Below are 15,000 nucleotides of genomic sequence, written 5' to 3'. Positions count from 1 at the left end.
TTATTATTTTTTTAGTAGTCTTATAGTAGTCTTAGATTTTTCATTTTGATGAGCCTCGCTTTGAGGAATTCATGGAATAATCCATTTTCATGGAATAATGAATTAAGGAAGAAAGGATATGAGTCTACCGCTTACAAGAAAAGATCTCATGATAGTCAATATGGGCCCTCAACACCCATCAATGCATGGTGTTCTTCGACTGATCGTTACTCTCGATGGTGAGGATGTTATTGATTGTGAACCCATATTAGGCTATTTACACAGAGGAATGGAAAAAATCGCGGAAAACCGAACTATTATACAATACTTACCTTATGTAACAAGGATATAGAGAGATTGTAGAAAGGGAGTTGTAAATTCCTTAACTTAAGAAAGAAAAAAGAATAAAAACACAGATACATAACATAAAAAAAAGAATAAATAAGACGAGATTCGACCTCCCCCTACATATTTAATTTCCTCTCCTATACAAAAACTAGCAAGACCCACTCCATTGGTAATTCCATCAATAACACCCTTATCAAAAAACTCCGTGAGTTCGGTTAACCCTCTTATACCGAGGGTAAAGACCCTAGTATAGAAAATATCTATATAACCACGATTATATGACCAACTGTATATATTTTTTTTTACTTGATCTAAAAATTCTTTTTTAGGATTTCCTTTGTAAAAAGAGTTTATTAAATCCAAATTCTGAAAAAAAGAATAAGCGGATCCATAGAAGATATGCTATGAATAAACCAAAGATAGCTAGACTTACAGAAGAAATTGCATTAGTAATAAATTCATATGAATTTACAAAAGAATTAGAACTTTCCTGGGTAAAGTTTATTGAGGGAGTTAACCACTTTGATAATATGGTTAACTCTGCTATTCCATTACCAATTCCTCCATTATCAAAAGAGATTCCTATGAATCCAATGAACAAAGTGAAAAGTAGTAATATAAGAAGAGGAAATAACATAGTATTTCCCGTTTCATGCGGATAGGCAAAAGTGTTTTTAGCCCCAAAAGACGTAGTAAAGGATCCTATCCTATTTCTTGTATTACCTTGAATTTTTGGTATATTTTGTGAAAAAAAAGAAACTCCACTCTTCGTTGTTGATAAAACGAAATCCCTATTCACTCCTTTGGGTATCCTTTTTCCCCATAAGGATATTGAATACAAGGAACTCTCTTTAGTGCTACTGTAATTTTGAAAATGAACACGCAAATACCCATCAAATGTAAGTAAATATATCCGAAACATATAAAAGGCAGTTAATCCTGCAGTAAAGGAGGCTATTATTCCAAAAAAGGGCGAATACAACCAACTATTACTAAGGATTTCATCTTTGGACCAGAAACAAGCAAGAGGTGGAATACCACAAAGAGAAAGTGTACCCCATAAAAAAGTAGTTCTTGTGATTGGAATGTATTTTCTTAAACCGCCCATAAGAACCATATTTTGACTTTTATCTGGTGAATATCCAACAAGAGGTTCCATTGAATGAATAACGGATCCGGATCCCAAGAACAATAAAGCTTTTGAATAAGCATGAGTGATCAAATGGAATAAAGCAGCTTGATAAGAACCTATACCTAGAGCTAACATCATATAACCCAATTGAGACATTGTAGAATAGGCTAAGCTTCTTTTAATATCTCTCTGAGCAAGAGCTAAAGTAGCTCCTAAGAATAGTGTTATTGTACCTACTAAAGAAATAAAACTCATTATCAAAGGTAAAGATATGAAAAGAGGAAGAAGTCGAGCTAGAAGAAAAATTCCCGCAGCAACCATAGTTGCTGCGTGTATAAGAGCCGAAATAGGAGTGGGCCCTTCCATAGCATCGGGTAACCATACGTGAAGAGGGAATTGTGCGGATTTCGCAACTGCACCAAGGAATAATAAAAAAGCACACAAAGTAGTAAGTAAAGAGTTAATTCCATTATTAGGAATCCAGTTATTAGCTATTTTGAACAAATCCCTAAACTCTAAACTACCTGTTATCCAAAAAAAACCTAAAATTCCTAATAATAGACCAAAATCCCCTACACGATTAGTTACAAAAGCTTTTTGACAAGCACTCGCTGCGATTGGTCGTGTAAACCAAAAGCCTATCAATAAATAAGAACACATTCCCACGAGTTCCCAAAAAAAATAAATTTGTATCAAATTGGAGCTAGTAACCAATCCCAACATGGAAGTATTGAAAAAACTTATATAAACAAAAAATCTCAAATATCCTTCATCGTGAGACATATAACCATCACTATAAATAAGAACCAGGATTCCTACAGTAGTAATTAGCATTAACATAATAGAAGTAAGTGGGTCAATCAAGTATCCAAATTCTAAAGAAAAATCATTATTGACGGTCCAAGACCATAGATATTGATAGATCGAACTTCCATTTATTTGTTGAATAGACAGTTGAACTGAGAATACCATAGCTATACTTAAGAGTAAAACACTAGGAAAAGCCCATATGCGACGAAGATTTTTTGTTGCTGTAGGAATAAGAATAAGGCCAAATCCCATTGACATAATAACTGGAAGTGGGAGAAGAGGGATTACCCATGCATATTGATATGTATGTTCCATAAGAAAAGAAATTGCAATTTTTACTTCAATTTTTACTTCAATTTTTCTATAAAATTGTTTCCGATTCACCAAACCAATTCTTATCTCTTTCTGAAAGAATAAATAAAAAGAATAAGAAAAAATACTGAAATTCTTAATTTTTCCAAAATTTATCTCATTGAAATAATTAAAAATTAAGAATGGGTTTAGTTGGTTAAATTAAAAAAGTTAATAAAATAACTTCGTTACCTAGTTATTTTATTAACTAAATAAAGATATTTATAAAAATAAAAAAAAAAAGTGGAATCATTTTACTTTCTATTCATAATTCATTTTTATATTTCTTTAAAACAAAGATGAAACAGCTCTCTTGTTCCATAATTAACTGATTGAGTGAATTCCAATGAAAACCTATGTTTATAAGAAATTATCGAATAGTCCTTACTTCATATAGAACTAAAATCCTAATGACTATAAATTACCTAAGTTTTAGAATGTCTTGTTTAAGAGACTCAGTATTTTTTGTTTTGATTGGAATTCCTTTCCTTTATGGAATACCATTCTGAACTTAATTAACTATTTTCATTTTCCCTTCTTTTTATCCCCCCGTCTTATCTTATATGGGGGATAGGCTTCCATACCATATATCTATATATGGAGTATACTTGATATATAAATAGATATAAATAGATTTAAATGAGAAACCTTTCTATATATTCTATATTATTAAAAAACAAGTATAAAATATATAAAGAAAAAATGTTAAAAAATTCTTGTTGTCTTATCCGCATTAGACAAAATGAAGTAAAAAATAATTCAAAATTTAAGTATCTTTCAGTATCTAAGTATAAATACTAATAAAAAGAAGAAAGAAGGATTGATTTGCAGCAATAGATGTCTTTCACATACAACTAGAAAAAAGTAATTTCCTTTTTGAATGGCAGTTCCAAAAAAACGTACTTCAATGTCAAAAAAGCGTATTCGTAAAAATATTTGGAAGAAAAAGACTTATTTTTCCATAGTACAATCTTATTCTTTAGTAAAATCAAGATCATTTTCGAGCGGTAATGAGCATCCAAAACCAAAGGGTTTTTCTGGGCAACAAACAAATAATAAGATTTTGGAATAATATGAATTGACTTATCAAAAAAGAATTCCAATTATTTAATAATTTTGATTCTTCTTTGAATGTACTTTTATGTGTCGAATTACTCGGTACAATATTCTTAGAACAAAAAACCCCTCTTATCTTATATATACAAGAAAAAAAAGTTTTGTTTGGTATACTGTGTGCTAAGTATTCTTTTCCTATCAATGAACTTTTCATAATTTTCATAATAGAATCCTCATATTCTATTATGAAAATTATGAAAAGTGGAGTATTCTTACAATAGGACTTACAACTTCCACCTATCTTCTCCAAAATCATAAGGTTAGTAAATCTTATTAATAAGAGCATAAAGACTTTCATTCTAGAAATTTTTAAAAAATCCAAAAAGCCTTTTCCATTTATCCATTTTAATTTCATCATTAAATAGAAACCCTTTTGGATTTTTTTCATTGTATTGAAAGAATTTTCAAAATGTAAACGAGAAATTAATTAGAAAAAATTAGTTCTACAATTGCAAGTTAGAAAAAAGAAATTCCAACTCTTTCAAGCAGTGTTTGTGTTTCTATTGGGCAAAGCAAGAGTTTATTGTAAAAAAAAAATGGAAACGATACTACCAAACGAAGTCTATTTTAATGAAAACTCTAATGTTCCTAAATTTTATGGACTTTCCCAATATCGACGATTCCCAAGATAATAGCTATTATTCTTTTAAGTTACCTATTATTTGAAGTTAGCCGCCATGGTGAAATTGGTAGACACGCTGCTCTTAGGAAGCAGTGCTCAAGCATCTCGGTTCGAATCCGAGTGGCGGCATTCTTGAAAAAGAATACAATAGATTAGAAATCAATTCGAAATTTACAATTTTGTAATGGGACCTTCCCCTTATGCTATTTGCAACTTTAGAACATATACTAACTCATATCTCTTTCTCAACGATTTCAATTGTGATTACGATTCATTTTATAACCTTATTAGTTCGTGAACTTGGAGGATTACGTGATTCGTCAGAAAAAGGAATGATAGTTACTTTTTTCTCTATAACAGGATTCTTAGTTTCTCGTTGGGCTTCCTCGGGACATTTTCCATTAAGTAATTTATATGAGTCATTGATCTTCCTTTCATGGGCCCTGTATATTCTTCATACCATTCCTAAAATACAGAACTCTAAAAATGATTTAAGCACAATAACTACGCCAAGTACTATTTTAACGCAAGGCTTTGCCACATCGGGTCTTTTAACTGAAATGCATCAATCCACGATACTAGTACCTGCTCTACAATCTCAGTGGTTAATGATGCATGTCAGTATGATGTTATTAAGCTATGCAACTCTTTTGTGCGGATCCTTATTATCTGCCGCTATTCTAATCATTAGATTTCGAAATAATTTCCATTTCTTTTCTAAAAAGAAAAAAAATGTTTTAAATAAAACATTTTTCTTTAGTGATATTAAATATTTTTATGCAAAAAGAAGTGCTTTAAAAAGAACCTCTGTCCCTTCATTTCCAAATTATTACAAATATCAATTAACGGAGCGTTTGGATTCTTGGAGTTATCGTGTCATTAGCCTAGGATTTACCCTTTTAACCGTAGGTATTCTTTGTGGAGCAGTATGGGCTAATGAGGCCTGGGGATCCTATTGGAATTGGGATCCTAAGGAAACTTGGGCATTTATTACTTGGACCATATTCGCAATTTATTTACATAGTAGAACAAATACAAATTGGAAGGGTACGAATTCTGCACTTATAGCTTCGATAGGATTTCTTATAATTTGGATTTGTTATTTTGGTATAAATCTATTAGGAATAGGCTTACATAGTTATGGTTCGTTTACATTAACACCTAAATGATTACATAAAATAAAACCTTCATGAAATGAAGGTTTTTACTTTTATGTTTTATTTGAGAACCCCTTGAACGCCTTCTCAAAGGGTTCTCAAAAATTCGAGATAGATCTAATTATACTTTTTTACTTATTTCTGCATTAATAGAGCAGACGAGTAAAAAAAAGCAAACCTATTTAGGATAATAATTGGATAAGAGAGCCTCTACCCTGTCAACGGATAGGGAGAGAACAAAATCTGGATAAATACCAATTCCTATTACTGGTAAAAAGATACAGATTAAAATAAAGAGTTCTCGTGGTCCAGAATCCACAAAATTTGCGTTTGGAACATTAAATAGCTTGTATCCATAGAACATCTGGCGTAACATAGATAATAAATAAATAGGAGTTAATATCATTCCAATTGCCATTACAAAAGTAATTAGTGTTTTTGGCATTAACAGAAATTTTGGACTAGTAATTAGTCCAAAAAATACTACTAATTCTGCGACAAAACCACTCATTCCTGGTAAGGCAAGAGAAGCCATTGAAAAGCTACTAAACATGGTAAAAATTTTAGGCATTGGGATGGATATTCCCCCCAGTTCTTCGAGATAAACAAGACGCATTCTATCAGAAGCGGTTCCTGCCAAGAAAAAAAGTGTAGCACCAATAAATCCATGGGATAATATTTGTAAAATAGCTCCATTGAGTCCAATGTTGGTTATGGAACCAATTCCTATAATTATGAAACCCATGTGAGATACAGAGGAATAAGCTATTCTTTTTTTGAAATTTCGTTGACCAAGAGAAGTTGAAGCTGCATAGATTATTTGGATCGCTCCTATTATTACTAACCAGGGCGAAAATAGATAATGAGCATGAGGTAACAATTCCATGTTGATCCGAATCAATCCATATGCTCCCATCTTTAATAATATTCCCGCTAAAAGCATACATGTACTATAATGTGCTTCCCCATGGGTATCTGGTAACCACGTATGTAGGGGTATAATCGGCAATTTGACAGCATAAGCAATAAGGAAGCCAAAATATAAAAGTATTTCCAAGGTTGCAGGGTATGATTGATTAATTAATCTTTCCAAATCTAATCCTGGTTCGTTGGAACCATATAAGCCCATACCCAGAACTCCGATTAAGAAAAAAATGGAACCGCCTGCAGTATACAAAATAAACTTTGTAGCTGAATATAGACGCCTCTTCCCCCCCCCACATGGATAAAAGTAAGTAAACAGGAATTAATTCTAACTCCCACATGATAAAAAAAAGTAAAAGGTCTCGCGAAGAAAATAATCCTATTTGACCACTATACATTGCGAGCATCAGGAAATAGAATAATCGCGAATTCCGTGTAATTGGCCAAGCTGCTAAAGTAGCTAAAGTAGTGATAAATCCTGTCAATAAAATAGATCCTAATGAAAGTCCATCGATTCCCAATCTCCAGTGGAAATCGAAGACATCTATCCATTTATAATCCTCCTTTAATTGGATTAAGGGATCCTCCAGTTGGAAATGATAACAGAACGCATAAGTCATTAGAAGGAATTCTAATAAACAAATAGATATAGTATACCACCTAACGACTTTGTTTCCCTTATGAGGTAAAAAGAAAATTAATGAACCTGCAAATATCGGCAAAACAACAAGTATTGTTAACCAAGGAAAATAACTCATGATAAAGTGATAAAGACAAGATACGTTTTGACCAGAAAAGCCCGTGCTCGATTATTTCGAGCACAGGCTTCTTCGGTAAAGAGGAATCAGACGATTCGAGTGAAGTTTTTTGTAACGTATCAATAAGATAGAGCCATGCTACGTGTTGTTTCAGGCCCTAAATAAACGCGGACACTTAAAAAATCTGTCGGGCAGGCAGATTCACATCTCTTACAACCCACACAATCTTCGGTTCTCGGCGCGGAAGCAATTTGCTTGGCTTTACATCCATCCCAGGGTATCATTTCTAATACATCTGTTGGACAAGCTCGTACACATTGAGTGCATCCTATACATGTATCGTAAATTTTTACGGAATGTGACATTGGATCTATAAATTTTTCTTTTCAACATAAAATTTTTCGATCTGGTAAAAATGAAATTAGTACTATAATGAGTCATATGTATTGTAGACACCAGACGAAGCAATGGTTTATCCAAACTTCAAAAATAAAAATCTATTTTTTAATCTGTTTGTGAGAAAGCGTGAAGAGAGCCAAGAGACTTTAATTTTGGATTTCAACAATAAGAAATAAGAAAGAATTTTACGAATTGTACAGACGAATTCGAATTAGCCAATAAATTGGCTATCGTCTTTTCAATATAAATTATTGCAATATTCAAATTGCAATATCAATGAATTACAAATACAAAAATTCATTTAAGTGAAAAAGAATACTATGCAATAATCTACTAAAAAAAGCAATAATCTACTAAAAAAAATGGATATTCTCAAATAATACTAAGAAAATAGTATTGATTTCTATTTATTTTAATATGTGCGCCTTTGTTTAGAGGATTCTATGTCTAATTATTCAAAATTCTAATTATTCAATAAATTAGATTGATTGATACGAGTGGATTTCCTATTACGATGGATGGAAGAAAGAATGGATAGTCCAATAGCGGCTTCAGCAGCCGCAAGGGCTATAACAAAAATTGCGAAAATATCTCCTTTTAATTGGCGACTATCAAATAGATCAGAAAATGTTACGAGATTTAGATTAATTGAATTCAGTATAAGTTCAAGACATATTAGAGCTCTAACCATGTTTCGGCTTGTGATCAATCCATAGATACCAATCGAAAATAAATAGACACTCAAAAAAAGTACATGCTCAAACATCATTAACTAACTCCTTATCAATCTCGATTCATTTCAATATGAGGGCAAGAATTGAACCGATTCAATTAATTACAATAGAACAATTACACAACAAAAGAGAAAATAAAGGAGGTATTTGTTGGCAGTAGATGGATTTTACTAAATCAAAATTGTGATTCTTTAGTTATTTATTTTAGATTTGCAATTCTTATAATTTGTACTTTTTCTAAGTTTTCTTATTGCCGAGCCATAGTAATTGCACCTATTAAAGAAACTAGAAGAATTATGGAAATGAGTTCAAACGGAAGATAAAAATCGGTTGCTAAATGAATTCCAATTTGTTGAACATTATTTATGAGACCCTGTTCTACTATTTGGTTTGATCTTGTAGTCCAAAGAATTCCATACCACGACGTATCTGGGATAGTAGTCATTAGCGAAAAAACAATAGTTATACAAACGAGTGAAGTGAACCCATCTCCAATAGTCCAATAATTCTTATCTTTAGACCATTCTGAGCCATTTACGAACATTACAGCGAATATGATCAAGACATTTATGGCTCCCACATAAATAAGAAGTTGTGCGACAGCTACAAAGTAGGAATTTAATAAAAAATAGAATAAGGATATACAAACAAGAACTAATCCCAGCGAAAAGGCAGAATAAATGGGGTTGGTAAGTAATACTACTCCTAGACCCCCTAGTAGAAGAACAAATCCCCCAAATAGCATAAGAATCTCATGTATTGGTCCAGGTAAATCCATTATGGATAAAAAGAAATTAATAGTATAAAATTTTTCATGAACTGACTAAAACTAAAGGATTCAAGGAAGGAAAAAAGGATTTGGGTATTTTTTTGTGTATAAACTGTATAGTTATAAATTATATTATATCACGAAAATCTAGTCTGATTTAAAATAAGAAATAATTTCCAATAAGCAGTAGTTTTTCTTTATAGTTTAATTTTAAAGTTTAATAAAGAATTATTAGATTTTTATAACAAAAAGACAAAATCAAAGTTTAGTAATCAGTAATCGTTCTTGAATTCGAAGATTTTTCTTTGTTTATTTTACTTTCAGACGAATTCCTAATTGTTTGAATTGTGTAATCTCCCATTATGGAGATTGGTAACCGACTTAAAGCAATTTGATTGTAATTCAATTCATGACGATCATAGGTAGAAAGTTCATATTCTTCAGTCATTGATAAACAGCTTGTTGGACAGTACTCAACACAATTGCCACAAAATATACAAACTCCGAAATCAATACTATAATTAAGCAATTGTTTTCTTTTAATATCCTTTTCAAATCTCCAATCCACAACGGGTAAATCTATCGGACATACGCGAACACATACTTCACAAGCAATACATTTATCAAATTCAAAGTGGATTCGCCCTCGGAAACGCTCTGGTGTAATTGATTTTTCATAAGGGTAGTGAATCGTTATAGGTAAACGATTTGTGTGGGATAAGGTAGTTATGAAACTTTGACCTATGTACCTTGTAGCACGTATTGTTTGTTGACCATAACTCATGAACCCAGTTACCATAGGGAACATATTCATTCTAAATATCTATGAAAAAGATATGTTTCTTTCTCTTGTTTGAGAGAGCTTTTGTGTTGAAAATATTCTTACTATTATTGTATTATCTTATTTATAGTGAAACAAGTTGAGAAGAGGTTGTTAATAAGAGATTGCCCAGGGAAATAGGTAAAAGAAATTTCCATCCAAGATTTAATAACTGATCCATTCTCATCCTCGGTAAAGTCCATCTTATTGTGATAGAAATGAAGAGAAATAAATAAGCTTTAGTTAATGTAATAAATATACCCATTGTCATTTCCAAATTCCAACTGCTTTATTCATTTGGAAAAAATCAAAAAAGGATATATAGGGAATAGAGAAATTCCACCCGCCCAAGTAGAGAACTGTTACAAATAAAGAAGAAACTAATAAATTTAGGTAAGAAACAAGATAAAATAAACCATATTTGATACCGGAATATTCAGTTTGGTAACCTGCTACTAATTCTTCCTCCGCTTCTGGTAAATCAAAGGGTAATCTTTCACATTCTGCCAAAGAAGAAATTAAAAAAACCAGAAAACCTATAGGCTGACGCCAAATATTCCATCCAAAAAAACCGTATTTTGACTGTGCTTCAACTATATCAACTGTACTTGAACTGTTAGATAATCATAGTCGATGATAACATCACAGTTCCCACCGCTATTTCAAAACCGTACATGAAACCTTAGCTTCATACGGCTTCTCTATGATCAGAAAAAAGAAAGGACTGTTTTGTTCCTAGCCCCTGGGGCGTAGATAGAATTAGATAAAATAAAATAAATAGATTTGAAAGTCCTAAATTAGACCAAAGGAATTCCGTCTGCTAGAATAAGAAAAAGCGCTTCCGAATTGATCTCATCCTTTATAATATAATGAAAATTTTTCTTTGTTCAGTAATAACTTAATCTTGGAATAAAACACTTGTTACTTGTTATAGGAATTCAATTAATAAATGGAAAGAGTTGGGTATTAGTTCATGAGCAATTCTGCATGAATATGGATAGAGGAAGGAAATAATGAAAATTTTTTCTAGTGCACTCCATATCTTTTTTACTATTCTTCTTTCCCCAGGGAGGGGGTATTCAAAAAGAAAAAATGGATAAAGGGTTAATTCGTTCTTGATAGCCATTTCCTTAACAAGTGAATGGGAACATACTCTGGATCGGAATCCGAAGAAAGTACTACTTGATAATTTCTACAAATTGCAAGTCCTTATTATGATTCCTTTTATGGGCAAAAATCTCTAATGTTTTAGATTTTCCATTACTAATCCTTTATGTACTTTAGTGTTCCTAACCCTTCACTAACTTTTGGTGGATTCTTCTTATGGATTATTAAGTTATAGTAATAACTAGGAGTATTCTAGTAATGGAATTCCATATCGTGAATCCTTTATTCTTGGCCGCTTCAAGATATGATGACTAATTAAAAAATATCAACCTTGGGATAAAGAGTTTACACTGCTTATGTTTACTTCCACTTTTTTCTTGTACGTAGGAAATGAGATTTTTTCTTTTTACTACAAATTTTTAAGCTGTTTTGTTTCACTCATATAGCTATCTAGTTTAACTTACCAACCCAAATACTAAATAAGAAAAGGAATATAAATAGTTAATGGATTTTATAGGAAAAAGATCTATTTTAACGAATCACACGTAGAGATATTGCTAGCACACAAAAAGTTAATGGTATTTCATAACTAATGGATTGAGCAGCAGCTCGTAGACCGCCTGAAAAAGAATATTTATTATTTGAGCTATATCCTGCCATAAGAAGACCAATAGGAGCTATACTTGAAATGGCAATCCATAAAAAAACACCAATACTAAGATCGGCTAAAACAAAATGATATCCCAAAGGGATAACTAAAAAACTTAATAAAACTGATATGACTGCTATAGAGGGTCCAATGCTAAATAAAGAAATATCTCCTCGGGATGGCAGAATATCTTCTTTTAAAAGTAGCTTAGTCCCATCTGCTATAGCTTGAAGCAGGCCCAGGGGGCCAGCATATTCAGGACCAATACGTTGTTGTATCGACGCAGATATTTCTCTTTCTAACCACACAATTACGAGTACCTCTATTGTTATTCCCAAAAGGAGGGTCAAAATGGGTAGAATCGATATCAGTCCATAGACTTCTTTTAATAATTCCAATTTCGAAAAAGAATTGATAGTTTCTACCTCTACCCTATCTATTATCATTTCAACGATCAACTTCCCCCATAATGATATCTATACTACCTAATATCGTCATGATATCAGCCAATTTCATTTTTTTAACTAGCTGAGGAAGAATTTGCAAATTAATAAACCCGGGTGGACGGATTTTCCATCTCCAGGGGAAAAGGCTATCATCTCCTACTAGATAAATCCCTAATTCACCTTTTGGGGCTTCTACTCTTACATAAAGCTCTTGTCTTGACAATTCAAAATTGGGCGAAGGTTTTTTACCAAGAAATTTATACTCAAAATCATTCCATTCAGAATTCTTTTCTTTCTTAAAGCGTCGGACTTCTAAATTCTCATAAGGTCCTCCAGGAATTTTTTCTACAGCTTGTTGAATTATTTTGATGGATTCCCTCATTTCACCAATTCGTACTAAATAGCGAGCTAACGAATCCCCTTCTTTTTGCCATTGGACTTTCCAATCAAATTGGTTGTAAGACTCATAAGGATCTACTTTACGAAGATCCCATTGTATTCCAGAAGCTCGTAACATCGGTCCCGATAAGCCCCAATTTACTGCTTCTTCTCCGCTAATAAAACCTACTCCTTCAACTCGCTCTAAAAAAATTGGATTCTGTGTAATAAGTTGTTGATATTCAACAACTCCGCGTAAAAAATAATCACAGAAATCTAAACATTTATCGATCCATCCATAAGGTAGATCGGCGGCTACTCCTCCGATGCGAAAGTAATTGTGCATCATTCGCATACCTGTAGCAGCTTCAAATAGATCATATATTAATTCTCTCTCTCTAAAAATATAGAAAAAAGGAGTCTGTGCGCCGAGATCCGCCATAAAAGGTCCAAGCCATAGCAAGTGAGAAGCTATCCGGCTTAATTCTAACATAATTACCCTAATATAGCTGGCTCTTTGTGTATTTGAATATTCTCCAAGAATTCTGGTGCATTTACTGTTATTGCTTCTGTAAACATAGTAGCTAAATAATCCCACCTTGTTACATAAGGTAAGTATTGTATAATAGTTCGGTTTTCCGCGATTTTTTCCATTCCTCTGTGTAAATAGCCTAATATGGGTTCACAATCAATAACATCCTCACCATCGAGAGTAACGATCAGTCGAAGAACACCATGCATTGATGGGTGTTGAGGGCCCATATTGACTATCATGAGATCTTTTCTTGTAAGCGGTAGACTCATATCCTTTCTTCCTTAATTCATTATTCCATGAAAATGGATTATTCCATGAATTCCTCAAAGCGAGGCTCATCAAAATGAAAAATCTAAGACTACTATAAGACTACTAAAAAAATAATAAAACAAGAAAAAAATTTGAACGATTAAATTACTGCTCCCGAATATTCAACTGACCGATTAATTTCTTATAACGTACTCTATTTTTCTTTGCCAAATAAGCCAGCAAACGTCGACGTTTTCCCCAAAAGTCTTCGTAGACCTCTTTCCGATGAAAAATCTTTTTTGTGTAATTCCAAATGTGAAGCAAGTCTCCGTATCTTATTGGTGAAACTGAATACTTGAAATTCAACAGAACCCCTGTTTTCTTCTTTTCTTCTTTAACCATAAATCCAAAAATTTTTCTACCTCCTTTCTTTTTCATGTATTTTTCTGATCAGGAAAAATACAAAATTATGTCAGTTATTTTGAAGTTATTCTAATCTCGTACACACACAAATTTGCAATTATTCATCTACTACTGGAATTTGGATTTATTTTATCGATGCAAATTGGATTTGGATAGAAGGGTACATTCTTTCTAATATTTTAGATAGAAGAAACATTTCTTCTATCTAAAATATTAGAAAGAATTTTGCTGATTTATTTATTGCTATATGCAATTTATGGAATTGATACACCATTTAATTGATATCATTTAGCAAAATGAAACACAGCATATGCATCCATCTTTTGGCTCGAGAATTTCACGGGATAGAGATATGGTATAAGAAATAGACTATTAAGTAACTCTAAATGAATTGTGGATACATCTGTATCCTTAACATACTGAAACGATTGTCATTATTCGTATCAAACCAATAGCGATTCATACAAGCTAAATCTTCTAATCAATGGTGGGCCAATAATGCATTTTTTTGCATATGTATTAAGACGCTTGGCCTGATTTCGAAATTGTCCAGAGTTTTATATGTTGTTTTCATTGCAAAATGATGGGTCTCCTTCCATAACTTTCCAATTACGAGTACGAGAATTGAAAGACATGAAAATTCTCAATTCTCTACGGCGTCTAGTAGATAGAAACAAGAAAATCAGAAGAATCTTTCTCTCTATTCACTATCATTCCGCGTCTTCGACTTCTATTAGTTTCTTTTCTTCTTTAATGCAATAGCTATAGTTTGATATAAGAATCCATTTCTCAAAGTAATGGAAACCATTCTCTTATAGGAAATGGTTCGAAAATCGCTATTCCACCTTTTAGGTATCGTGAAAAGTGATACCTGTGAAGATCGTGCATTTCAGTCAAATTCAGATCCGTTTTTCGAGTCCATGATATAATATAACCAAATTGGATAGATCTTCCACCTGTTTAGCTAAGAAAGAATAGATACAGAGGTGGATAATAGATCGATATGAAGATCATGAGCTGCCCCATAATGAAATCGCCAGTAGTCGCGAATATCTCCTTCTTCCTAATCCAAGATTGGAGAAAGAAGATCTAAGAGGGACCTATGGAGAATGTAGTCAGAAATCCATAATAGAGTCCGACCACAACGACCGAATTAATTATCCTCATCGAGAAACTTAGACTACTAAATAGAAAAGATTTGAAAATCATGGCATGGGTCTCCTTTTTTTCTTTCTTTAGAGTTTTCTATATGCACAATTTCTCGATGTTTCGATGAGAATTTCTTGACTTTCCA

At 32.4% G+C, this 15,000-nt stretch overlaps 1 long non-coding RNA gene and 1 other non-coding gene across 2 annotated transcripts in view; one reads left to right on the top strand and one right to left on the bottom strand.

The window, feature by feature from the left end:
- Window positions 1-15,000, bottom strand: part of LOC141038290 (uncharacterized) — a 25,140-nt gene that overhangs the window by 5,903 nt on the left and 4,237 nt on the right. The gene's annotated exons all lie outside the window — the stretch shown is intronic.
- On the top strand, window positions 4,408-4,487 carry TRNAL-UAG (transfer RNA leucine (anticodon UAG)). Its single transcript has one exon. It is a non-coding gene; the product is annotated as a tRNA-Leu (tRNA).

The sequence above is a fragment of the Aegilops tauschii genome, unplaced genomic scaffold (assembly GCF_002575655.3).
Source record: "Aegilops tauschii subsp. strangulata cultivar AL8/78 unplaced genomic scaffold, Aet v6.0 ptg001217l_obj, whole genome shotgun sequence".
Classification (NCBI taxonomy): Eukaryota; Viridiplantae; Streptophyta; class Magnoliopsida; order Poales; family Poaceae; genus Aegilops; species Aegilops tauschii.
This window is presented reverse-complemented; position numbering and strand designations above follow the sequence as displayed.